This window comes from Anser anser (genome assembly GCF_964211835.1).
Source record: "Anser anser genome assembly, chromosome: 10".
NCBI classification, from domain to species: Eukaryota; Metazoa; Chordata; class Aves; order Anseriformes; family Anatidae; genus Anser; species Anser anser.
The window spans coordinates 7141113-7166630 of NC_139730.1; the positions used below are offsets into that span (position 1 = coordinate 7141113).

At 46.5% G+C, this 25518-nt stretch overlaps 1 protein-coding gene across 9 annotated transcripts in view; it reads left to right on the top strand.

Moving 5' to 3' along the window:
- Nucleotides 1-25518, top strand: part of AKAP13 (A-kinase anchoring protein 13) — a 218535-nt gene that overhangs the window by 20883 nt on the left and 172134 nt on the right. The gene's annotated exons all lie outside the window — the stretch shown is intronic.

A 25518-nucleotide genomic window follows, 5' to 3' on the forward strand; every position in this document is an offset into this window, starting at 1 on the left:
TAACCCAGGAGTTTGCTTCAGTCTGCTTCTCCCTGGTGTGCGTTGCTCTAAAAAACTTGGTTAGCAAAAGGGAAAACTCGAGCGAGGCTCTTGGATTCCCCTTGGTTTTCCATTTAGCTAAGTTCCCCGAATGGATCTGTTTGCCGTTCCTGTGCCAGGAACTCCTGGTGTCTCACGTGGCGTGGCTTTCGCCTTCTCCAGAGACGCACAGACCCTGGCCGGTGGCCTCCCAGCTGCGGGGTCTGCACTAAGGTGGGCCCTGCAGTCCTGCTGGGTGCTCTGCCAGGCGGCTGGTAAGCCGCAGGCAGGAATGGGCCGTACGACCTGGCTGGTGCTGGCCATGCTGGCATCCTCCGCGTTTCTTCAGTCCGCAGAAAATACCTCAGCAGAGCCGTGCACGTCTGAAAGAGCTCGGCTCCTCACGTGCTCTTTGCGCCTTTGAGTTGGTCTTGCTGGAAGGCGAAGGGTGAGGTGAAACTCTTTGAAAAGCCCACCAGCAGGAGGGGTGGGCTCTTACTTCAGAGCTGTGTTCTGTGCTCAGGGCTGGCCCCGCTCCTCCGGGTGCAGGAGCAGCAGCTCCTGACCTTCGTGCCATGGCCCTGCCTCTCTCATTGCTGTCAGAACAAGGAGGGTGCAGTGAGCCCGGTGTTCCTCCTGCGTGGGGAAGGCGTTCATGCAGGAAAACTCCTGGTTTCTGACTTCTTCCATCAGCACCACTGCTTGCTTGGGGCTGGGAGGGCGTGCATGGGATCTAGCGACGCCTCACTCCTAGGACGTGGACACGTGTGCTTGTTGCAGCGTGTTTGTGGTTCCCCTGCGTCTCCTCCACCTGCCTGTGGCCTCTGCCAGGCAGCCTGGGGGTGACCCGGCTGCAGCCCGGGGCCGCGTTGACGCTGCCGCTCCGGGGAGCAGGCTGCGCCAAGCAGGCGAGCGTTTGGGCAGCGGTTCTAAAGCCAGCCGAGGAGCAGAGCCTTTTAACTTTGTATATTAGACACATCTATGAATATATGCAGAGCTGGCTAATAAATAACCCGGGGAATGGTAGTTAAGAGGAAAGGACGTAATTAATTCTGTCGTGTACTCTGCTTTAAAGTTGGGTCCAGAGCAGTAATGCTTTATGCTGGAAAGGTAAACACTGTCATTATTCAGCAACGAAATGCGCACGAGGCTGACACTGTTTTCCTCCTTTTGATTTAATAATTTTTTTTTTTTGCAGCAGTTCTAATATCTCAGATGGTCTTTGTTTGGTACAGTGGAAGCCTGGTGAAGCCCTACGCTTTCCGAAGGATCATCGCTCCTTTATTTTAATTGAGTTTTGCATGAGCGCTGCTCTGCTGACACGGACTGTGTGCTGTTCGAGAAGGCTCTAACTGTGCGTGCTGCGGTCGGGGTGCTCGGCTGTGATTCCTGCAGTGCAGTTCGGAGGGAGAGTGTTATGGTTTCATCAGGTGATCCCTTTTCAGCTCCCTGCCCTGCTGCGTTGACCTAGGTCAAATGCATGTGCCGTACAGAAGAGAAAATCTTTGTGGAGATGCTATTAAAATGTTGATGTTTCTGTTAACTTGTACTTTTTTTTCCCCCCCTCTATATCATAGCACAGAGAAAAAGCCTGATTTACAGCAAATGTAACTTCACGTTTGCTTCAAGTTTAATATTTGTTTATTTAGATGGGGCAGAAAGGTATGGGTGAATCCTTGATTTTTGTCTTAAAACATGTAAAGTTGCTATCAGAATGACACCTTTGCTAACAAGTGTAGCTGTCATGGTAAGAAGTTATTTAAAGCAAGATGGTTAACTTTTTGGCTTGTGATGATAACTGATAATAGTAAAAAAAAATAAATAAAAAATGATAAACTTCACTTTGAAGTGCCCACCCTTACACATAAGCCCGTCACAGTTCTAATCTTAGCAGATCTCTGGAGGTATGAACACACAGCTGAGCAAGGAATTCATATCCCTGTTCTTGTTTTGTCCGTGCTCCAGACAAGCCAGCCTGAATATCTGAAAATCACTGGAGTTTGCGTAAGTGAAGACGTGTATCCAGAATTTGCTGGTGCCTCTTCTGGGGAGTTTTCTTGCTAGTTTTCCAGCTCTGGCTCTCCCAGCAGCAGTCATGGTTAAAATGCACTCATGGAGACACCAGTGCAATCCCTGATGTAGGTCACAGCCACCTCCTGTATAAGTGGAGGAAGGATGCCTGTTACTCTCAGAGGTTTTCTCTGGAAAACCAGCATCTCCTCAGTGTGCCCTTGGCTCTCTCTGTCTCCCCACCAAATTATACCACTAAAAACTCTTTCTTCTTCCACTGTTTGCAGCACTGTCAGTTCAAAAGTGGCTGGTAAAAAAGCAACGTGGTAAATTATATTTCTGTGCTCCTTCAGGGTTCTTCTGACTCCAGAAAGCTTGCAAAACTCTGAGGAATGCGGAGAGGAAGGGAGTCCTTCCTTGGTACAGAGCCAAAAGAAGTTGCATGTTGTCGGCTTGCACAAGCACTCTTTCTTCGAAGTATGAAACATCTTTTTTTGGGGGGGACAGATCTGATAGAAAATTGTTTGCCCTTGGTGGGTGGCATGAAACACATTGACTAGAGGGGCTATTGTGTGGTTAATGTGCTGTTTATTTTGCATCCAGTGGTCTTTTTATTTTGCTGAGGCAGATGGAGGGTTTCCCAGCCCCACAAGCACAACCATGGGAGAGATTAGTTGGTTTTAGGTTTCACCACTTGAATTATGAGGTTAGCCTGAGACAGAGATGCATCCCTGGGTATGGAAATGGTCTTGGCCCAGATCTTGTCTAGCGATGTAAAGCCTGAGAAAGGACCAAGAGGTCAGCTTGAGCTTCTTAAGGAATGCAATGTATGTTCTTTCTGTGGCATGTGTGGACTGTTGCTTTTATTTCTTTTTTTAATTTCAAAGGGGAAAAAAAATGGCTATAAGCGTGTGTTAATTTTTAAAAATGCTTTAATTGTAGCTTACTTTACAGCCACATAAATATTTATATCAACGATACTGAAGCATTCATGATAATTCTAAGAGAATTTTTGCCTCTTTCACAAAGGAAAGAGCATTTCACACAGCCTCTGCCTCTTAGCACGTCTCCCCCACTTTACCTGTCTTCCAACCGCCCAGCTGGGCAAAGTTCTCAATCTGCAGACACTGGGATTTTTTTTGCACAGATAGCAATAATTAAGAAACTACTGTGCAGTTCTCCCAGTATTTGTTACAGAAGTGAGCTTTTTCTATTCGTGTCAGTTAAATGATTGCCTTTTTTGACGGTCCGTAGAAAACTGAACCTCTGGAACAAGCTAAAATGAACAGAAGCTTGTTTCCTCTTTGCTCACATAGGCACTTATTCACTTCCCCATCTGCTTTGACTTTGAAGATCTCTGAGATTCTTCCTCTGTCTGACCCACTTGGCATAAGCTAGAGAAGATTATCTTTCTTCAATAGCCAAGTTTATAGGGCTCCAGCTTATTCGTAAATAATCCTTGGAGTTTTGAGTGCTGCCTTTCTCCTCCTTCCCCCTTCAAAAACTGACGTGCTGTCGTTCATCTACAAACCGGGGAAATGCTTCTGCAGTTTACAGGTAGAGAGGAGAGTTGGCTCAGTCACTAGGCAAGAGGGTGTATAAAATGTGTGGAGGAAATTTCTCTAAGTACCCACGATTTTAAGTATTTCTCTCGTGCAATTTCTGCTTGTGGTCCTAGCACAGAGGAGCATCAACTATAGGGAGAGCTTTGCTCTGCTTGTTTTTGCACAGAGTGTAAGAGCAGTCCTGATCCAGAGTACAAAATCAGTATGAGGCAAAATACAGGGCCTGGATACACAGAAATGCCTTTATAGAAACATATATTTAATGTGCTTCAAAAGAAGGGCAGAGAGCGCGGGACGTTTTGAAGGCCAATGCTCTGTCTTTGCTTCCTTCTTGAGCGCCTACATCGGTAACTGGTTTGTGCATGAGAGATTATTTCAACGTAGCATTAAAACTCATTTTCAGCTTTATTGAACACCCTTTTCTTTATTCTAAGATTAAAAGTTGTGATATTGCTGTGTTGGAGCTGTTGAGGTAAGCTGCGGTACCCACGCAACTCAGGCACCTTTGGGTCTGGCTGCATACTGCAAGTGACCTCTCCTCCTGCTCATGTACGTAAGGATGTGCTGTGCCCTGACAGGTTTTGCCGAGTAGCTATTGGTGGGAGCAGTTATTGATAATAGATACAGGGTTTTGTTATCTATCCACATCTTAAAATTTACTTTACGATTATCTGTCTAACGTGCAAAAATCCCCAAATTTTCCTGCTAGTTTTTGTAGGTCCCACTCAGCTGAGTCTACCAGAAATCAACATGCACCTAGGCACCGGGCTCTCTACAGTTACTAAACCTTTGATTTCTATGTGTTTGTAGATGTAAAGGAATAATAAGAATAGCAGAATAAATATCCTTGTTTTGGACTTTGCTTAATAAGGGAGTGGTGAATAACAAATAGTATATGGAAAGACTTGCGGTGGTCGTCTTGCTGTCTTTAAACTCTTATTTCAGCATTTCTCATTGCACCAAGTGAGCTTGATTGCTTGCTGTAGTCCTTTGCTTTAGCCCTGAATGAAACAAGGCGTGACTTCACATCTGCTTGTTCCTCGTAGCCTGGTATTAACCAGGAGCGTATGTATTTCTGGGTTCTGGCTAGCTTTCCTCCTTTTTCCTTCCTTAATTCTCCCACGTTTGTAGCCATTGCACCCCTGCCAAAGCGCGGGGTGTTTTTGGTTTTGTTTTGCTTTTTCTCTGCAGGCTTCAGTATGGATGTGACTTTTTCGGTGGACTCCGTAGTTCTGCAAAGCAGCTTCTCTCAACTTGTGTTTCCAAGCCTTGTGACCTGCATGTGGCCCTTCTGGCCCCTGGGTAGCCAGAGACAGCAGCCCTTTGCAGCGAGAGAGGCTGTGCTTTTTGTCCTGCTTTGAACATGTGGGATTCTAAGTATTTCCTATTAGATGTACCAGTAGTATAAACAAACAGTTTTGTTTAGTATAAGCTTTTTATCCTGATAGGATTGGAGACATCTTATAAGGCAATGAATATAAATTTAAAACTAATATTTGTCATTATTTAAATAAACATAAACAAGGTTGGTATACAAAAGAACTGATGTTCCCAGCCCAGGGACCTGAGAGACAGACCTACTTGAACGTAGGCTGTTCACTTTTTGCCCCCTTTATTGAAGTTAAGGTGTTGTACACCAAGTTCATACCTCTTAAAATTTGTGTCAATGATAGGATGGATATATATAATGGATATATATATATAGTGCAGCAGAACTTTGCCACCCCATTTGGCTTGATACAGCTTGAGTCCAAATCAAAACCTTTAAACTGGAAAGGGTAAAGTAGCAGATAGCATGCTGCAAAACGTCTTGTAGAGGGCTAGAGGGTGGGAGTAGTTCCAAGATCCTAACACTGTAGAGAAGTTTCCATGCTAGTCTGTTGTATTTAATTGGTGTGCTAGAAAGGAAAACAAGAAGCCCCTTTGTCTTTATAAAGTTTTTCAACTCGGTTTAAGTTCAAACTATCCCATTAGATGCAACAACAAAATGATCAAGCACTTGTCTGGATGCCAGCACTTCCAAGCTCACTGTATTTCTGTGAATCAGTGTTAACTTTATGAAAAATTAAGCTTAGGGCTTGGAAGAGGCAGATGCTGATGAGCATGGGGAGGGAGGAGAAAGAGAATGTAGTGTTCTGGGTAATAAGGTGACCTCTGACTTTGTTTACCAAGTAGCTAGTGTTTTTCATTATAGAAAATGTAAAATTTTACCTCCAAGGAACTTTGGTTTGGTGGGTGGAGGAGTTCATAGTGCTTTCAAGGCTTGACTTCAGTTCATAATTCATGTATCTTCACAGGCTGAGAGTGTTTTGAGCTTTAGCTCATCAGGCTGTTCAAAAAATTACAAATTTGCAGATGTGAGAGGGGCTGAGGGAAAGCCCTCGCCTCAAAGTGGTGTTAAAATGTAAAACTCATATGAGTATGGCTCTGATCGACATCCATTTCAACGTTCCCATGAAAAGCTTATGAGCTGGCAAGGATTCAAGGACTGAAAAAATGCTCTGTATACAACATGTTTTATTAATGTTGAAAGAGTAATGTTGCTCTATTTCAGTGTCTGCCACTGCACAGAATAAGCTCAATTTGGCTCTTGTAGACTTTGGCTTTTACCCTGTATTAAACAAGGTGTGACTTCACATGTGCGTTTTCCTAGTAGCCTTGTATTAATCAGGGGTATACATATTTCCAAGTTTTGGCTAGGTTTCCTCCTTTTCCTTCCTTGATTCTCCTGTGTTATGGAGTGAATTCATGATTCTTGGCCCTCAGCTGGTATTGTAAAGCGTACTCAGAGTAAGCCTTGATGTTAAGCATCACATCTCACTTACTTGCAGTGATGACTTTTTGCCTCCTTTTATATGTAAAGGTGAATTTGAAATTAGGCAGCTGAGAAAGTGGAGTAGCTTGTTGAAACTTGGCAATTCTAGTTGATCTAATAAGTGATTTAAATATATAGATAGATATTTTTAAGGGAAATTCATGTTGTAAAACATGAGCTTGAAGATGAAGTTGCTGAATTTGTGCAACCGTAATGCTATGGGTGGCATATAGACAATTCAAGCACAAAATTCCAATTTACAACCATAAAAAGTTGGTGTTACTTTGGTAAGATGACCTCTGCATCAGGGCTGGCTGGTGAACAAGGCATGGCTGATAGAGACAGCTGAAGTGGGAACGCCTGCAGCGCGCGAGGCATCAGGTCACACGCTGAAAAAGGAGCCCGAATTCAAATCCTGAACACTGGCTTCTTTCACTGCCATGCAGTCTGGCTGCAGGATTGTGCCAGGGTTCTTTGGGACTGGAAAAGACGTGTGGATATCTGACCACTTAAGAGTACCTTTTGCTTCCCGAGTTATCATAGTTAAACATTAAGTGAGATTGCTGTATCTCCTCCTTATACTTCTGATTCGTGGGTACTGCTGCTTCATTAATATATATGAAGCACTTCGAGCGCTTTAAAAGTGCTGTAAGATTATAAAATATTATTGCATTTGCGTGTGCATGCTCTTAAGCGTTGAAGTTTCCAGCTCCTGCTGTGCAGCCGCCTGGCTGAGTCACGCAGGTTCTCCCTGCCCCAGTTCTTCCCTGATCTGCTCACTCCTCCCACTTGACCAAAGCCACCGATTTATTTATTTTTTTCCTCACCCTCCTTCCTGCCACGGGTTTGTCAGTCTGTCCTTTGCAAATCTAGTAGCTCTTTTCCCTGCTTTTCCACATCACCTCCGTAGCAGCCCTTTTGAAGCTAATTGTGGCCGTTTCCTCCCCTTGCCCTGTTGGCATGTCTCAGTGGTGCCCATGGACATCGTGACCTCCTTGCCCATGAGGCTGGCCGTTGATTCCTGACAAAAACAAAGCCTTTCCCCCACCGTCCACCCTCTCCTCTCCCAGCTAGATGGAGGTCTGGCAGTTGCCCTTGAAGGAAACTATTTGGATTTCCATTTGCTTCCCTGGGGAAGGGTTGGGTGAGCGTCAACTGCTCCTCTCCCCAGGGTGTGCGGATGGAGATCCCTGGAGCCGGAGAAGATTTTGAGGTGGCAGCCAGAACCGAGGCCAGAGATGGGTGTGCGTGTGGGCACACGCTACAAGACAAGTGTTTTGGTGCTGCCTGTGTGGCAGGGGACAGAGCCAGAACACACTTGTCCAGAAGTCTGGTGAAGGTTCACCCTCATGGGTGTGGAGGCCTGGCCAGACGTGGTGCTCCCCCTGCAGCAGCCATCTTGTAACGGCAGCCGCTGCCCTTGTGAGGAGCTTGCATTGCCTATCTGACCTGTACGTGTTTTGGAACTTATTTATCACCACTAGGCAACCGAAAAATCATGCTGAGCATGGTTTTATTTTCAGTTTTTATTTGGTTTTATTTTTTGGAGAACTTCCCATTTGTCAGATCAGAATAGGCTGGACTTTTTAATATGTTTAATATACCATGTCTAACTAGAGATGCGTAAATATCACCTGCGTCACCAAAAACTCAAATCCCCTCTGTTTGTAACCAAACCGAAGCTCGCTGGGTCTGTCTGTGCTACCTGTGGCCCTGGCACCAGTGCTTACGGCTGACGTCCTCTGGAAGAAAAGCTCATGTAACTCGGTCTGCTTTCCCCTTGCGGAGCCGAGGCCTTAATTCAAGCGTGGATAAAGCAAGGAATTTGATCAGGCCTCCTAATGTCGGTCACACTTTGAATGAAGTGAAATGGAGTAGGGATGAGTTACAGAAGACAGACTTTTTCTTGTGAAATTTGAAGTATTTGGCATGCCACTGAAAATATGAGGGAATTGTCCCTACCTATTTTGCGTGTTCCAGTTCAGCTCCTTGCCTCTACCCTTGTGTTACAAGCAGATAATGTGGAAGAATTCTTTTATTTTCTGCAGCATTGCGTGTGGCACAGCTCAGATTGTGAAGTCCTGCTAGCCGAGTCCACCAGCTTGGTTTGATTTTGGATATTGCTGGATTAAGACACATAGTGAGTTGCTTTTAATCCTAAATTCGATCTGTGTTCAGTCTAGTGAAGCCGAGAACGTTTTGCCATGCTGAGACCCTTCTGTGGGGTTGTATGGGTTTTCTTAAAATAAAACTGAGAGGAAGAGAAAGGAGAATAGATCAGGTGGTTAAGTTGCTATTACTGTTTGCTTACTGCAGCAGTAACTTTTATTTTGTGGCTTTTCCCAGGGCTGGGAGAGGAAGGGAAGGAAGGATGAAGTTAGTTGTACAATTTTTGTTAAATTGGGTTATCTCCTGCTAAACTGGTGCCTGTTGCAAAACGAAGTTGTTCTGCTTTGTTGCATCAAGCATCCCTAGGCGTCTTTGAGCCGCAGAAATAGTGCGTCTCTTGGAGGATCTCGACTCGACTCACTGTCGTCTTTGTGGGGCAAGAGCAAGCTGAATGCGGCAGGGCCTGGAGAGTTTGCATGCTCTGTTGATTTTTGGTATTCCTCAAATCCTGACAATGCCATGAGCTGGCATGAACGTTGTCAAACTTTGCTCTGGATGCCCTTTGTGCTTCCTGCTGTGCTCCTTCCCATCTTCCTTCCAGTCACGTGTTACCAAATTCTTGTTTTTTTCCCCTCATAGATCTAGTGAGGAATGATGCACGGCAAGCAAACCGAACCTTGTGCAGGCTGGTAGACTGAGGGCTGACCCTGCCGCGAGCTGGGTTGTGGATGGGGAGGTGAGCTCGGCAAGGGCGTCTTTCAGTCTCCTGTCCTGCACCTGCCTCGGCCCACGCGTTGTGCTCATCTTGCTGGCCTGGGGCTGGCCCTTTGCCATCGGTGCTTGTTTAAGAAGTTAATCCTTCTAAAAGGCACTGAGCCGCTTGGCCGTAGTGTGGTTGCTGGAGCTACGGGTGCATGAGACAGCAACACTGGGGGAAACGGAGGGGGAAAACACTTGCTGCTTTTTATTTGCATGTGGAGTTACAAGAGCCTGGGGTACGTGTGATGGCGTGGAGTAATTTTTATTTGAACACTGGCTCAGCCATGACCTCCGCACATTTACATACTGAAACAAGGTATTCAAGTCGTTGCAACGTGATAGGAAAAATCTGTTAAGATTGCAGTTTATTTTTATCAGCTGACCTTGTTCCAACTAACAAACCAATTTTGCTTAATCTGTTTTTTAGTTAAGCATGTTATACTTAAAGGTAAAGGAATAGATTACTAGTATTATTCAAAGCATCCCTGAATCCTGTCTGTTGCTCTCCATGCTGCACAGGTTGATATTTCAAATTAAGTGCATGAAAGTAAGGGGAAAAGGGAGTGAATGGTGTATATAAGAACTGTAGGGTTCACTTGCTGTTAATCCTTTGAGCTGGTTGCATTTGCAGTTTCTCCTAAACTTATGTTTGTATTGCACTGTGGGGTGGGTGAAGTGCCACACACCTGGGGGTTTCAGAGCAGAAGTTATCAATTTGGCAAAGCCCATGCACGCTGTAACCTAAGTTAAATCTCGGGTGTGTTTGGCCTTCCATCCAGCTGGTGTTTTTGTAGAGCTGAACTGGACTTTACAGAGGGGGAGGAGGTGGCTGGGGGTGGCAGGCCTGCCTTGCAGAAACGCTGCCGTGCCCACGTGTAGCCTCTGTTGCTTGCCGTTTCTCCAAGCTTCTTCCCAAGCCCTGGGGAAGAGGAAGACAAAGTGTTTGGCACCTCAAAGCCAGTCTGTGTCGGGAGGTTGCTGGTGTCATTCCGTGACTTTTTAGTTCTAGTGTACAGTGTTGGGGCTATTTGAGCAATTTTGGAATTTAGGTTCTAGATAGAGTAGACAGATGGGAGCGAATAAGATGATGCTTCATGCCTTTATCTCCTTTAATATGATAATTTATGCCAAGAGAGGAGACCCCTTGAATGATGTAACTTGTTTTTTTGGCACTAATGATTATGCAGAATGATGCTTGCCTGCTCTTAAAAGTAATACTAGGAAAATCTTCCCTGTCCTTTCTTTCCTGTTGTCAGCCTTTATGGTTAGCTTCTGTGCTGCGGTGACCCTCTAAGGTGTGTGGTCTGTACGCTAGCAAAAGCACATGACAGATAAGCTTGTCCAGGTGGGAACATGGCCTTGATGCACAGTTGCTACCTGGAGCCCTAGACTTGGAAGAAGTGTTAGTGTTGGAGATGGTGGTAAAGAGTAATCTTCCAGGTCTATATATTTAGTGCTTTTAACATTTTAGCTATGCTCCCGGACTATATTTTTTTTTTAATTGCAAGGGGCATAAATATTGTTACATTAGAGGGGAACACAAAAAACTTCTTTCAATTCACACTACATTCCTCATGTTAAAAAAAAAAAAAAAAAAACAACAGTGATGCCGAAAAGCTTACACCTTTTGAAGCTGTGTGGAGATGAATATTCAACATATGAGCCAGGAGCAAGCTGCAGCAGGGATTATGTGAGAGCTTTGTGTGGGAGGAATTTAATTCATCCATGGTTTACATAATATAAAAGAGAAGACCCCTCTTTCTCTGACTTGCGGCAGTGGCCCCACTAAAGTCAGAGCTGCTATTCACATGAAGGAGGATTTGCAGATTGTAGCCTAATTTAGATGTATTTATTTGTGTAAGACCAGCTCAGCAATACAGATAATGCACAATTTATTATGTCTGTTAAGCTTTCAGACTTCCATCCAGTTTAGGAAGAATTCACTGGACTTTATCCTTCTGGAAAATGAGCCTGTCATTTCCTGAAGAATAATAAGGAGCATTGGCAGAGCTTGTGATGTCTTTCAAAATCCAGAAGTGTTTCTCTGTAGTGCTTGCAGGCTGCCTAGCCCAGAGCACCCAAAAGGACAGTTTGGGGTATGCTTGTCTTACAATATTTAACCAACTAGAAGCACGGCTGGTTGAACATTGCCTGCAAATTCTGACTTGGTACGTGCCTTACAATGCCCGGCAGTAACGAAGCACTGGTACACAAATACCGGGAAGTGGTAGAAGTGGAAAGAAAGAGCTTGCACCTCCGTTTCTGGGAATTGCCTTTTCATGGAGGAGTCTGTTCCTACTCCCGAAAGAGACCTCCTGGTGGCCCTTTCGGACCCAAGGACCCAGCATCTGCCTTCACAGCTTTCCTTTGCATTACTGGAGGGTGATGAGATGGAAGTGGGCAACCTGTTCACATAAAACAAAACTGAGAGGCTCTTATTGGCAGCTCAACAGAGCTGGGTGCTCAAAGGGAACAGAGTTACAAGATGGCAGCTTTGTAAATTCTATGAATTTTTTTGAGGTACGATTTCATTGAGCTTCCATGATCATATCTGCTTTGGGGCATACCTGCATTTTTGTATTTGAACATCCTCTTTGAATATGTTGAGCACCTTTCTCAGTGCTGTCCCCCAGATTGCTCACCCCTTCCATTTGAGCCATGATGCCTCTGGTGACGTTTGTCTGAGAAAGTTTCCTCTTGTTGCTCTTGTTGCCCCGAGAATGCTCGGGGTTATATTCAGCATTCTTCCCTCCTGCTGCTCTGGCTTAGAAGGGGCTGGAAAATCCTCTGTCAGAAATTGGTAGGTGTTTCCTGTCCGCCTGAGGGTGCTTTGCTTCCAGTCCACGGCACCGCTGCCTGCACCTCTGCTTTGTGTTGCCTTGTACCAGCAGCATATCCCAGGGAACACGGCGTACCTGAGAGGAAAGGCATGAGCCTGTCGCAGAAGTTAATTGTCATGGTTGCTGATGTGGAGGAAGTTCACGTGGCCAGCATGATCAAAGCTAGTTTTTAAGGGGAGAGAAGTTGGATGTGAGAGATGGCTCGCTGATGGGAGCCTTCCAAAAGGGAGGAAACACAAGGTGATGGCTTTTCAGCTTTATTTTAGGGGAGAAGAAAGGACTAAGGGATCTCTTTCCCCAGGTGAGTTATACTGATGCAGCAGACGGACAGAGCAGAGCAAGTGCTTTGGCAGGTGCCCTGCTATCAGTTGTGTGATGCTTCATGTGCCTACTTCTGTTTTAGCTCCTCTCATGCTCCATCCAGTACCAAACATCCCCTGAGGATGGAAATGAAGCTGGGCTCATGCTGCCCGTCGGCACTGAAGGGCAATGCTTGGTGCCCCGTTTTCCCCTTCCAATGCCCTCCTCCAGCCTTTTGCTGCCGAGCTGGCTCGGTGCCGGGCTGCTCGCAGGCGGGCAGCGCGACGTGCTGTGGGGACAGCTGCTCGCCTCCAGTGTCCCTGAGCTACCCATAACGAGGAGTCCTGGGACATTTTCTTCAGAGCACAGCCCAGATTGCTCTCACACTCCCTTCTGCCCATTGCTTGCCATCCCAGTTGTAAGCAGGGTAAGGAGGAGGAGTGTTTGGTTTGGCTTCATTTAAACCAGAGGTTGAAACGTTTGATCAGTTTTGAGAGGTAAGAGCAACAAATAGGGCGCAATGACATATTTTAATGGAGAAATTTGAGGCACAAGGATTGTTGCACTGCAGACTTCACTGCTAGTGCCAGATGGCGTGGCCGGAGAGCTCAGCCTCCTCACCCCAGGTGAGGGTGTCCAGGCTTTTAGGGAGGAATCCTGTGAACTAAAAGACGTTACCCCAAGTCTTGTAGTGACATGTAGCTCAGAGGCATGGCTCAGGTGCTCTGTGGTCTGAGGGCGTCTGCCCCGTATGTACCTGACCTGGGTCATTGGGGTGGATAGAGCCTGAGTTACCCGACAGATGGGACTTCTCCCTTCTCATAACTCTAAAGGACTTCTGTTTGGGGGAACTGTCCTTTTTCCTCCCCGTTTTGCTGTGCCTAAGTGCATCGGGACTGTGCAGTAAAGCCACACATGCTTACAATAAAAAGAAGAATGAATCTGCATTCTTCCCCGTTGCTTTTATGTGGGCCTTTTGGCTCACGCCTCACAGGCTTGTTAGAGGCTTCCAAGCCAAAAATGCAGCTGCATTTTTCAGTGTCACATGCTGCCTTGCCAGGTCCAGTAATAGCAACCATTGGACAAGAGAGTAACACAACCTGCCTTACCGCAAGTGTGCGCGGAATCAGACTCGTGGGAAGCTCGAGATGACTTTCATAGCAAGGGAAAAATTTTTATCGCACTTCCTCCTTCTCCTCATCCCTGCGCATATGCTGCTTGTTAGCACCCTGGATGCTTGTGGAAATAGTAGTAATAGTAAAGTACGTCTCTGATTTGGCGATGGAAGATCTATCTGCAGGGACTGGATTGGGGGATCTTTCTGGGAAAATAAGTCTAGCAGTAAAAGAGAGGATTTGAATTACGGTTGGAAAGCGTCGAGAAATGCATAGTTTTGGCAAATGGTACATTCAGCTGAGAAAGGAAATGCAAAGCAGGGACCCGGCTGGATTCTCCAAGTGGCTTGCATTCCCTGCGTAATGCAGATGTTTCCCAGAGCAGTTTACCAGCACGTCTTCCACATCTTCAGTCCCCCGAATGGTAGTCTTGTCTCTTAAGCTTTCAGCTTCTCGGGGTTTTAGTTTTAAAGTGCCGTGAGAAGATTTGTTGTTTTAAAAGACAGAAATGGAGCAATGTTTGGAATTGTATTTTTAAGTCATTTGGTGGGCTGGTAGTTTGGCACTTCTTTAAAACGTTCCGGAGAAGCCCCATGGTAGCAATCAGCTGCTTCTGGTCAGAAGACAAGCTTGTAGGCTTTGAGAAAGGACACGACTGCTTAACTGGAAAAAATGTGCAGTGTTGGATCCTTCCCCTGGGACAGTGAGGATAAAAGATGCTTTTAGTGTTTCCTGAATTCATAAGAGCTCTTGATATGTAGCCCATCCTCTCCCTCTTGTGCAATATATACACGTTCTCCATGTACAGGTTTTGAAGTGCCTTTCTGTACAGTTTTATGAAACTTCTTTAATCCATAAATGCAGCAAATACAGACTATGACTGTAAATAGTATATACTATCACTGAAGAAAATTCATCATCTTGGAGGCTATTTTAAACATTGCTTTTTGTTTTAATTAGGGAAAATGCCAGTTTACCGGTGCTGCTGCGTTTTCACACTTCGGGTTGTAATCTTTTTTTCACGGGAAGATAAATATCACTCCCTCTTTATTCTTCTGTGTGTAAGATAGTGGGACGTGAGGCTTGTCCTGCTGTAGGAGCCTTAACAGGAATTAAAAAACAGACAAGCTTGTAATGGGAGTTTGGGTGATGAAAAAGACTAAAGATTGCTTTCATAAATCTTTTCAGGGTGCTGCAGTTTTCTACTCTTACTGCTTTTAAGTTGTCTGTTGATTTCTAACCTGTAGCTGTCATGAGGACCAGTGTCTTTCACTGCCTGGTGGATATTTATGTGACAGGATTTAAAATGTTGAGTAAATAACAGCCAACATAGGTATAGTTTATATGGTCTTGCTCAAGAGCCTGTGACTGCATTATGTCATTGAATGTTTGTAAGATACCCTGCAAAACAAACAAACAAAAATCCCCAGTTCTTCCTCCAATTATTTCCAGTAGTGTCAGTGTCTGTGAAAATAATAGCCTTCAAGACAGTATTTTTTTCTGCATATCCTTTTGCATTACACATTTGTTTAGTGTATTTTAATAACATTTTGATTTATGAAACTTCTGATCTTTCATCCGTGTGAACTGCAACTGTTTGGATTTCTTACGTTTAGTAAATATGTTCAATAAAACTTTGGCTTTCTTATCAAAGTTGATCCTAAACTCTTTAAGGAAGCACTGACACGTAGTTGAATCTGCTCTAAGGCAACATAAGCACACTTGTGTGCACACAGGTACCTTCTATTCAAACAAAAAGAAGAAAAAACAGGTTTTCCATAGGTGTTAAAGGAGCAGATTGTGTTACTCTTGGACTCTTCCTTCTCCTTTTCTTGAGATAATCTTGCAGGGGGCTGAGCACTGGCCCTTCTAATCCAGCAGCGAGCTCCATCCCCTGTTTAATACCAGCGGGACGGTATTGCCACCGACCTCGGTGACCTGCTTATTTTGAAAGCAGTGCACGCTTTGCTGAGCAATGGGGAAGGCATCGAGGCCTTGGCTCTCCAGCGGCCTCGAGTGCTTACTTCTTAGCAACTGATTAGCGATTACTGTGGGACGAGGAGATTCAGCTCCTTTGATGTCAGCCAGCTAAAAACCCAGGCGAACGCTATCCAAGCTCTCCAGAGCCTCCCCTCAAGCAGTGAGGGAACAGGCCCCCCCATGCATGCTTCCCCTGCCCTAAAATCTCCCCGACTGGGCTGTAGGCCCAGTTTAGCCTGTGCCCAGTTTTTAGAGGGGTAAAACTGGGTGATGGGAATCTTCCCTGCCCCGGTGCCCTCAGTCTCTAGGAAAATGCCGTTTGGCAGTGGGTGGGCTTTGCTTGAGGCCTTCTTGTGGAGGTTGGGGATGGGAATGGGCCCCCCTCTTTGGTGGTGGTGAGCGGGGCCGGGACAGTGGGGTTGGATGAGTCCCTTTACTCTGACCTTTTGGGGATAAGACCGTCTATATCAGAAGTTGTTAAATATGGCTGGCTTTGTAAAGTTCCAAACCAGTTAAACTTCTCATGATTTTACATCAAGGCCTAATGTCCGAATTTCTGCTGTGCATAGACCCTGCTGTGGTGGCAGGAGAGAGGAGGAATTTGGGAACAGAGCAGCAGCTGAACACAGCAAGGTGAATCAAGGGCAGAACAGGAGGCTTAACTTGCAATTTCCTTGTCTTTGTTGGTTCAACTCTGACCCTCCCTGTTGTTCAATGTTTTGTATTTAATTTCCTCGGTTGCTTAAGGAATGGTTGGGGCCAGCAGAGGAGCTTCAGAGGTGGAGCATGCAAGCTACAAATCACGAACCTGTGTTTTACTCCCAGCAGAGAGTTAGGTTTTTCAAAAATCAGGTCAGAGAAAGTAGATTCAAGTTTCAAAGGTGTGGAGGAAGATTTTAGTCCTGGGTGGCTCACAACTTTGTTCTGTAGCCTTGAGGATGAAAAAGGAAAGTCCAACCCTAATTTTCTGGTGATGCTTGGAAGGCGCTAGATGAGTGCATTCACGAGCAGCCGTTTTCTGGCAGCAAAATGAGATTTGATCTCTTGCCGTATCTCCGTGTTGAGCTTTTGTTTCCAGCCATAGCACTTTGCTCCTTTCCTCTCCCGATGCTCTGGCAGCTGGAAGGTGGAACTTGCAGAGGAAAACAGCTGGACTCCAAGCTCTTGCTTGGCAAAGTTGCTGAACACAAGTTCTTCGGGGTTACTGGGCTTCGCCTCCAACTTTGAATCTCTCCTGTGAGCTTTTACAGACAGGGCTAATCCTGAAGTTATGGCTTGAGTGGAAAATATGGGTGAAATTTGTCAGCCTGTGACAGAAGCAATTGAACTTAAATGATCCTAATAATTTCTTCTGACCCTAACATTGTCTCAGAAGAGGCCCAAAACAGAAACAGCCTCTCAGCCTAACATACCAAAGGAAAAGCGTAGTCAGTAGGTAGATGTTAATCTTGTAGAAACTCTGGGAAACAACTTGTTTTTTCTCTTTCCCTGTCTGCCACCACCCTTTTCATTCTTTCTTAATCACATGCATACCTGCTAGCCCTTTGCCACTCAGGACATTTGCACGAAGAGATCTCTGTTGCTTGGGAGCTAATCGGCTTCTGCTGCTTGTCCTTCCTCCACCTGAAGTTCTCAGGAGATCTCTTACTTTTGCGTCACCAGCAAGACCTTAGATGTAAATGAAAAGTCCTTCCCTGCTGCCCGTGGGGAGAGCCCTCGGGTCCTTCAGCCCACCAGGCTTTCCTTAGGCACCACTAAGCGTTAAGCCTTTCATGGGCACTCTAAGAGCTGTAAGATTTATTTGCCTTCTAAAGCAGGCATTTTAAAAGCTTGTGTGAGGGTATAATTCTTCATGAAGCAGACTGTCTTTACCTGTGACACTAACACTTCCTATGATGTGATCAGTTATCTGTGATCTCTAGCAACCTCTAGTGCTAACTGCTTATTCTGTGTACCCCTTGCATTTTTCTCTTTGTGGGGAAACAGCATGATGAGCATTTACTAACATTAAGAAGTGGGTTAGATGGATCAAGAAGACGTGGCGATTGTCAGAATGCTTACTTAAAATCTAAACTCATTTTTTGTTTAGATTTCTGGACAGGCATTAAGTTCTAGTACCTTTGTTTTCTGTTGTTTGCAGAAGTACCAGTACTTTGCTATATATCTGAAGCATATTATTACTTATTGTTTGTGTGCAGGGCACACAAAAGGTGGGTTGACATCTGTGTGTCGCAGTTCTCCATGCCGTGAATCTACCTTCCTAGTCCTAACTGTGCTATGGAAAAAGCGCATGTGCCCTTAGACATCACGGTGAGCATTTTAATTGAGCATATCTTGGAGCGCTTCGTAAGTATAGATCAGAAAAGTGGTGTTTAGCAATAGATGTTATCTGCGGAGTAATACCTACTTTTAAGTCTGCTGTTGTTCAGGGCAGGGCACCTGGAGGGGAAAAAAGAAACAAAAGTGAAGTCATTATCTTGGAAAAGATAACTCAAGCATCAACAAATGAAAAACACGGAGAGTAAAGGTATTTGACCCAAGGTAAGAAAAATATTAAATACCATGGCATGGTCCCTGCCTTAAAACATTTTCCTTCAGAAAAAAATAACAAGGTACCAAGCAAAGTGGTGTCCTAAGAATAGACGAGTGGTTTAGACACTGACTGGCTGCCGGTTTGTCTGGTTATGGTTAGGGACAGGTACCCTTCCCAAGAAATGGCAGTTTATTGCGTACTACTTTTGCTGCTAAGCTCACCAATTCCTTTCTGGTTCTGAATAGGGGGTGTATGCTCTTGGAGCAGCAGGCAGAGGCTAATTAAATCTGTGGCCCTAAAGCTTTCTGGTAAGTCACGCTGCCGAGCATCCGTGCGTGCCCCGTGCAAGGAGCACGCGTGTGCCCGGCAGCCACGGTGCTTTCCGCACGCCGTGGCCTTGCTGCGGCACCATCGCTGTGTGCGTGGTGGTGTGTGTGTGTGGGGGTAATTCCTGCATGTGCAGGACTGCCCCAGGGTGGGTCTGGGATGACTCCTGCAGCCTGTTTACGAGGACAGCCTGTGCCTGTGATATGGGCTGTTGGCCAGATGGACTTTAGAACTGTATTCGGCTCCCTGTAGCCATTATCTCCGTGTGCTGCTTTGTCCCTTTTTCCCTATTCCTAGCAAAAAAACAAGTCCTGGGTCAGATGGTAATCAAATGTGCTGCCACAAGCTGGCTATGGTCAGCTGAAACAGCACAAGGAGCAGTATCTTTCCTGGTCCTGATAAGTGTGCTCTACTGAAGAGGCAGTGCATACCATTGACAAGTCCCTCTCAGCTCAGGAAGGCCAGTTAAATATCGTTGGTGGGTTTTTTTTGTTTGGCTTTGTTCAAGGTAACCCTGTTTACTGTTGTGCAGGATCATGACAAGTCCCGGGGAAGGCAGGCAACGTGTGAACAGATTAGCATCAATTGCAGGAATATGGGAAAGGGGAGATCCAAATGATTCGGGGCTGCGCTTGCAGCGGGTGAATCACCACAGACACAGGTGCAGATGGGCAGATACACGTCGGAAACCCCGTGAGCACGTGGAAATGTGGGCAGTGCCTTTGCTGCGTTCCTGTGTTCGTGCTCGGGTAGTGCCTGCTGGTGCTGTTGACGCCCAGGCTGTTGCACAAGCAGGCAGGTACAGGTGCAGTGGCCAAAGGGTGTGTATCGGCAATTACAGTCAGCTGTAACTCTTTGTTTTTCCTGCACTGCGCTGATCGATGAGATACTTCGCCGTCCTTCAAGGGGTGGGGGGAGCAGTCTGTTGAGCAAAACCTGCCGTCATTGCTTTAACCAAAGATGCCTTGCTGCAGGGGATGGTTAGGAGGAGAGATGAGCGAGTCTGCCAAGGAAGGTATGGGGAGATGTCAGCAGAGCTGCGTAACTGCCCGTGTGCCCGCAGCAGGGTTTGGCAACTGCCCGCAGCCTTACCGTCATTTATTTTTGTGTTTGTTTTTTTCAGGATGCCGGTGAAGTCATAGTGGTGCCAGTGTTGTAACTGGTTGCAACTCACCATTGATAAAGGGGAGGAGTGTGTTCTGCAGGGAAATAAGGAGCAGGTCACGCTCTGGCTGCTCCATCCCCCGTGGGAAACCCAGGGGAGTTGTGTGCAGGCACAGCCAGCATCCAATCTCGCGGCATGAGTGCGGGCAGTGGCAGGTTTGGGGCAACATTTGATGTCAGTGTTCTGGACACAGGTTATATGGATGCTTGCAGGCTTGTTTTGGAAATCTTTTTGCGGGTTGCAAAAGCTTGGACTTCCTCCCCATGAATTACTGAAGCACTGGGCTGTTTGGTTGTCAGGCAAATTCTCTGTGATGTGCTCATGCAATTTATTAACGGCCCTTGCTTTTCTGCTTGGAAAAACACAGCTTTTCTGTGCCGTGTTACCGTGACCTGGCTCTTTAAAGATATTGTTGCAAGGCTCTGCATCCTGAGAGGGAGGAAAAAAACAAAAGCAACCGAATGAAAATGGTCTTTTTGTTGGAGAAGGGGGAAAAAAAAAGTTGAGCTACATGAAAGCAAATCAGCCCTCTGAAAAGGCACTCCATGGCAGCACACTGTTAGTTTTCAGCCACCCGATGATGTGAAGTGCCTGATCTGCTGCTGTTGAAAAAGGCTTGTAGCAGTGCCCTGCGATAAGTTATGCTGTTGGAGAAACGGTCCTGTACATAAAGAAGCAGAGTACAAATGCCGTGTAATTCTCCCAGCTTTGCTGCTTCATACTTGGTGATATTTGTGCAGCGCCCGCTTGCCTGGGCTGCTTCCCGGGGGCTTGGCTGGCCAGGAGCACAGCGTGTGCCAGCACACCCAGAAACAAGCTGCGGGCCCTTTGGCACGGGGTGAGCCCAGAGGCTTCATTCAGAGCCCTCAGTGATCTCTGAAGCGAGGCATGCGGGCCCTGCCTGCTGTCGCACAGAGCCCCATTCATTGCCAGCCCCGCGGCTGGCAGCCACGGAGCCCGCAGCGGCCGCCGAGTGCCCTCCTGACGGCAGGGAGCAGAGGAGGGATGGTGGGCGAGAGGTGGAAGTGAGTTCTGGAGTCCCTCAGTATTCAATACCTGCATTGACCACGGCACTTAACCACATTTGAAAGCCCAAATAATGCCTCTCAGCCCTGATACTGGTACAGGGTTTTTCACCTGACCACTTTACAGGAAGAACAAAAATTATGCCGCAGAACTGCGGTTCAGTACCATGTTTATTGACATAAAAGCTCACTGTAGCAGAGAAGAAAACTTCAAGCCAAATGATTTCTTGGTTATGCCGTACCAATGCTACAAACAGAGATCAATATTATCTGGAAGTATTTGAACCTATTCACAAAAAGGAAAAAAAAAGACAACGCTTGGAAATCTCGGGGTACGTGCATTCTCTTCCACATACAGTGCTCGTGCTGTGAGTGCTCATCACAGGGCTAAATTGCTGCATTCATTGTCGCAGTTTTTGGGCGATCTCCCTCTGTAGACCCGGTGCTGATGATGCTTTCTGAAAGGGGGCTGCAGCTGGGACCAGAAGTCACCATGGTTGTAGAAGCAGCAGGCGCTGCCGGGGGTATGCTGGAAGCGGCGCCCGCTCCGTAACGTGACCTGGCGCTGGACGGGGCGAGCACTGCTCTTGGACAGGCTTTGGATGTTTTTATCGAGTTTGAATGTGAATTTGGCAAAGGGAAATGGGGAAAAGGGATGGCTGTTTGCTTTGGAGCATCTCTTGTGCTCTGCTGCGGATGGCACTGCTGCTAAACGGAGTGCTCCCCGTTCACCCCTTCCTTGCTGATGCGGGGATGTGGGTGCGTCTCACATGGCCGGAGCCAGGTGGTGTCTCCGGGAAAACGTGATCCCCGATACGAGTCCGAGGAGCTGCCTCACTGCGTAATTGCTCGAGCTGTTGTGCAACCCGCCTGTAATCTGAGCGCCGGGTTGCAGATTTGTGTTGCATCACTGGACCTTCTCTTTCATTATTGGTTTAGGAACATTATACAGATCTCATTTATATAATTAGGTGCTACGCAGCTCCGGTGACATGTTGTTTTGAGCAGTGAAACAGCGTAATCCTGTGATGCCTGGCAGACCCGGGCAGCCTGGCACTTCAAGGAGCTCCTCTGCGGGCAGGGGACAAGCCACCTGCATGGGGACATGGATGCTGGGTGGCGTTACGTGCGGGCACGTGGGTGGAGAGGTGACACCTGGGTGGTTCGCTTCATTTTCTGAGCCTGGGTGTCCCCTCCCGGCATTTACCTGTGGGGTCTGCAGACAGCCTGGCGAAGGGATGCTGCTGCCTTGGGGGCTCTGTGCTGGGACCTTGCTCTTGGCCAGGGCCGCGACAGCAGGCAGAGACCGGTGCTTGCGCTTGGTGTCTTGCACCGCCAACAGGAGCAGAACGGCTGTACTGATGTGTCAGTGGCCGCTAGGTACCGGTATGTGCCTGCAATATGTATGTTCCCACCCTTATCATTAGGTTCAAGGAAGTGCTTTTGAAGGAGTTTAAGGCTAAAACTCAGTGTATATGAAAGAAAATAAAACATATCTATATGTCACACCACTGCATGCAGTGCACAGCAAACAGTAACATCGAGCCATTAACTAGAATCCATTAATTGCAAGAGGTGGGAAAGAAAACTTGTCTTATTTTAAAATTCTGAGCTTTTCTTCATGCAGCGTGCCATGTCGGATACTCCCCTCTAAGCAAAACATATCCACTGTTTAATTTTGGAGGAACCTGGGGTGTGGGTGGTAAATGTGATGAGCAGCGTTCTGCCCTCTGCTGTGCTGGTAGAAATTTAGTGTGAGGCAGTGGTTAGCAGATCCGCATTGCCTGTACATCTGTAAAGCAGATTTTAGGCAAAGGAATTCTTATTTTCCCATTTATGTTGCCAATATGTGTCCATAGCCATGGCGAATTGCTACGTCCCACCGAGTTGTGCTGCTCTTCTCCGGCTTCGGTGGGACCCGCCTGGCTTTCCCTTGCCGTAGAGCAAGAGAAGAAGCTGCTGCTCCCAAGGTGGCTCCATAGCATGTGACTGTGGGAAATGTCCAGCCTCCCTTCCCTAAATAATTAGGAAGCCTGGTTCAGAGCATGGGATAAACTTCCAAAAAGGTCTTGTGAGTCAGTTTTTCCTGGGAGGCTCAGCAGAGGCAGGAAGAGGACGTCCTGCAATGAGAACATCACGATGGGTAAGTATAGGCTGTGTATTAAAAGCAGCAAGATAGCAGCAGCATGCAGATGTGCATCCAGCAGCCGGGAGCTGAGGAGGGGAAGCAGGGCTTTCCTTGACATCAGCTGATACGAAATTGCGAGGAGGTTTTGTAACACGCAACAGCCAAAACTCGGAAATACTCCAGAGGTTTGTTTGGGTGTCTTAGCTGCAGGATTGGCCGTGTTTGGGTGTCTTGGCTATCCAAAGGTTCCAGCTGTATCAAATAATGCAAAATAACGAGCAGTTCATCTCCTAGGCCATTAGTGCCCTGTTCTTGGTGCTGTTTTTTGGGTTTGTTGAAAGCTTCATTATTGCAATTACAAACAGATGGTGAGATAACTCGTTCTACGTGTCAAAACTATCAGTGTGCAGAGAAGAAAACAAGTAATGCTTCTCAGAATGAGAAAATAGATTTGTGTTCAGGGAAAAAAGAAAAAAAACAAGCTGGGAAGTGGTTTCCTCTGTGACGGCTGTGTTTTGGCAGGGAGGGCGTTCTCTGCTCGCTTGGCTGGGCTCTGCAGAGAACCAGCTGTGAGCAACTGCCCCCAAGGTCTGGATGCTTTGGTTCCTGCCGAGCACCTGCCTTCACGAGGGCCTTGCTGGCTGCTGCTGCCCACCTTTGCTCTGCCCTTTTCCGCCCTCTCCCTTCCCAGCTGATTGCTCCAAAGTGTGATTTAAACACAGGCTAACTCCGGCCCTCACTGTTTGCAGTCGTGGTCATTCGGTTCATTTAGAAATGTGCAGAGAGCATCTGCTGATGCTTGACTCCTCTGCCTGTAAGGACGCACATCACCTCTAAGCTAACAGACTCTTTTTTGGGGAAAAGAGCGTTTTTATTGAAAAAAAAATTACATATGTAATTGCCCATTTCCACAGGAGTTACCTTTTCTTTTTAAAAGCGTGCTTACACATGCTGGAGTTATCCCATAGCATTTCCGTGGGGAGGAGAAACCTTTAAGGAATGAATTATTTGATTTGGACAGCTTTACTGATTATACAGTTTACATACGCAACTGAAAGTGTATCATGAGACTTCTCAATATTCTTTGCTTCTCTCTGTACTAATCTAAAAAATCCTCCAGAATAAAAGCAAACAAACAACAACCACCTGTAAGAATTTTACGGTCGGTGTTGCTGCTTTTTTATTGGGAAACCAGCTGATTTTCTCCACTTGCGAATACTTTCCAAGTCACAAACATCTCAGTGAGTTTTGCATGTGCGTCTCCGTATACACACCCTCATTCCTTAATGGATATGATGAAAAGCCCGCAGTGATTCACAGCAGACTCACTGTGTACTTTACCAGCATTATCTATGTCCGTGTTGCTTGCCAGCTCACAGGAGTAGCAATAAACCCTCCTTTCTCTGCCCAAGTGCTGTATGGTATCGAAAGCCAAGCTGTTGGTCTCCCAAACGAGTGAAACCACTGTGTTGTTGTAGTGTGTGCCTTGGAGAGAGGTGTTGATCACCAACCTCTCAGATCAACATGGGCTCCCTAGCAGGAGCCTTGGGTTAATGTTGCTTACTTAATGTAGTTAATCATTGCTTTATCAAACCGTAACTGTGCTTTAACATGCGGTCCTGCAAGTAACACTGCAAGAATGCTGGAGGGAAGTTCCAGGCTGTTGGCTTGTGACTCTGAGGGTGTTTTTTACAGGTTAATGAATCCAAAGAACGTTTGCTTCCCGTGCCTGGGATTGAAGAGTTCAGGTAGTTCTTGCTGTTGCAGTAGTTTGCCACTGAAATATAATTTAGAAATGTGTGACACCAGAATTAAGAAATTGTTGCACAGTCACAGGCTCCTTTTTCTTTCTTTTCCTCGATGCTTTAAGAGGAACAAGAGGGTACACTTTGTTCTTTTTCCAATTTGAAATGCTCTGTGCTGAAGTGTATATTTGTGGTAAAACGCCTTTTATGCAGGCAGTGCCCTGCAGCGCCTCACCAAATGCTCTCCCCGTTCCCCAGCAGGAGCCTGCCAGCAGAAGACATAAAAGTTTCAGTACCAGCTCTCAAAGCACAGGTGTCCAACGACACTGCAGCGTTCAGGTTATACAGTGCTTGCGATGGATGAATGAACGAGGCTTGTTTTGCAATGCATCATCTCCCAGTGTTGTACCTTCCCCAGCCAATTCACTGAACACAATTGATTCCCCAGCCAGTAACTAACTCTGCCATTGTTCCTGATGTGCTTGTAATTGCGCTTTGAACTCGGCAGGTTGGATCAGGCTGCGAGATTCCCTGATTACAGATGCTTTCCCAACCGGGCAGCGCCGGGGCAGCGTCTCCTCCGTCTGGTCGAACAGGAGCAGGCGGTGCGTCGCGCTTGCGTTGGGGTGATGGGTGCCTATCCGCAAACTTTCCCGGTGTGGTAACCAAACGATGGCCTGAGGTGCCCCGATGGCTTTGATTTAGATAATGCAATCTCCCACACAGTGTTTAATAAACAAAATCACAACCTGTGCTTTTGCTCCTCTTGCCGTTCAATCCACTCTGACTGCTTTTTCCAGGTGTGCTCCGTAGATCTGGCTCAGCCCTGGGGCTGGAGCAAGGGGAAGGCTTTGCCTCAAGCAGGAAATCTGCCTGTGGAAAAGTGTAGGCAGCCCGTAAGGGTTTGGCAGAGGCTTGTTGCTTGATTTTGGGCTTCATCTGCCATTTGTCTGCCAGCCATCGCCTGCATTTGGTGCTTTTGCCTGTTCTAAAATGCCTTGTGATAAAGGGGGTTCACAAATAGTTTGAAGTTTGCCCTGGAGGGGTTAAGATGGGTGTAGGAGGGCTAAGGCATCCACACTGG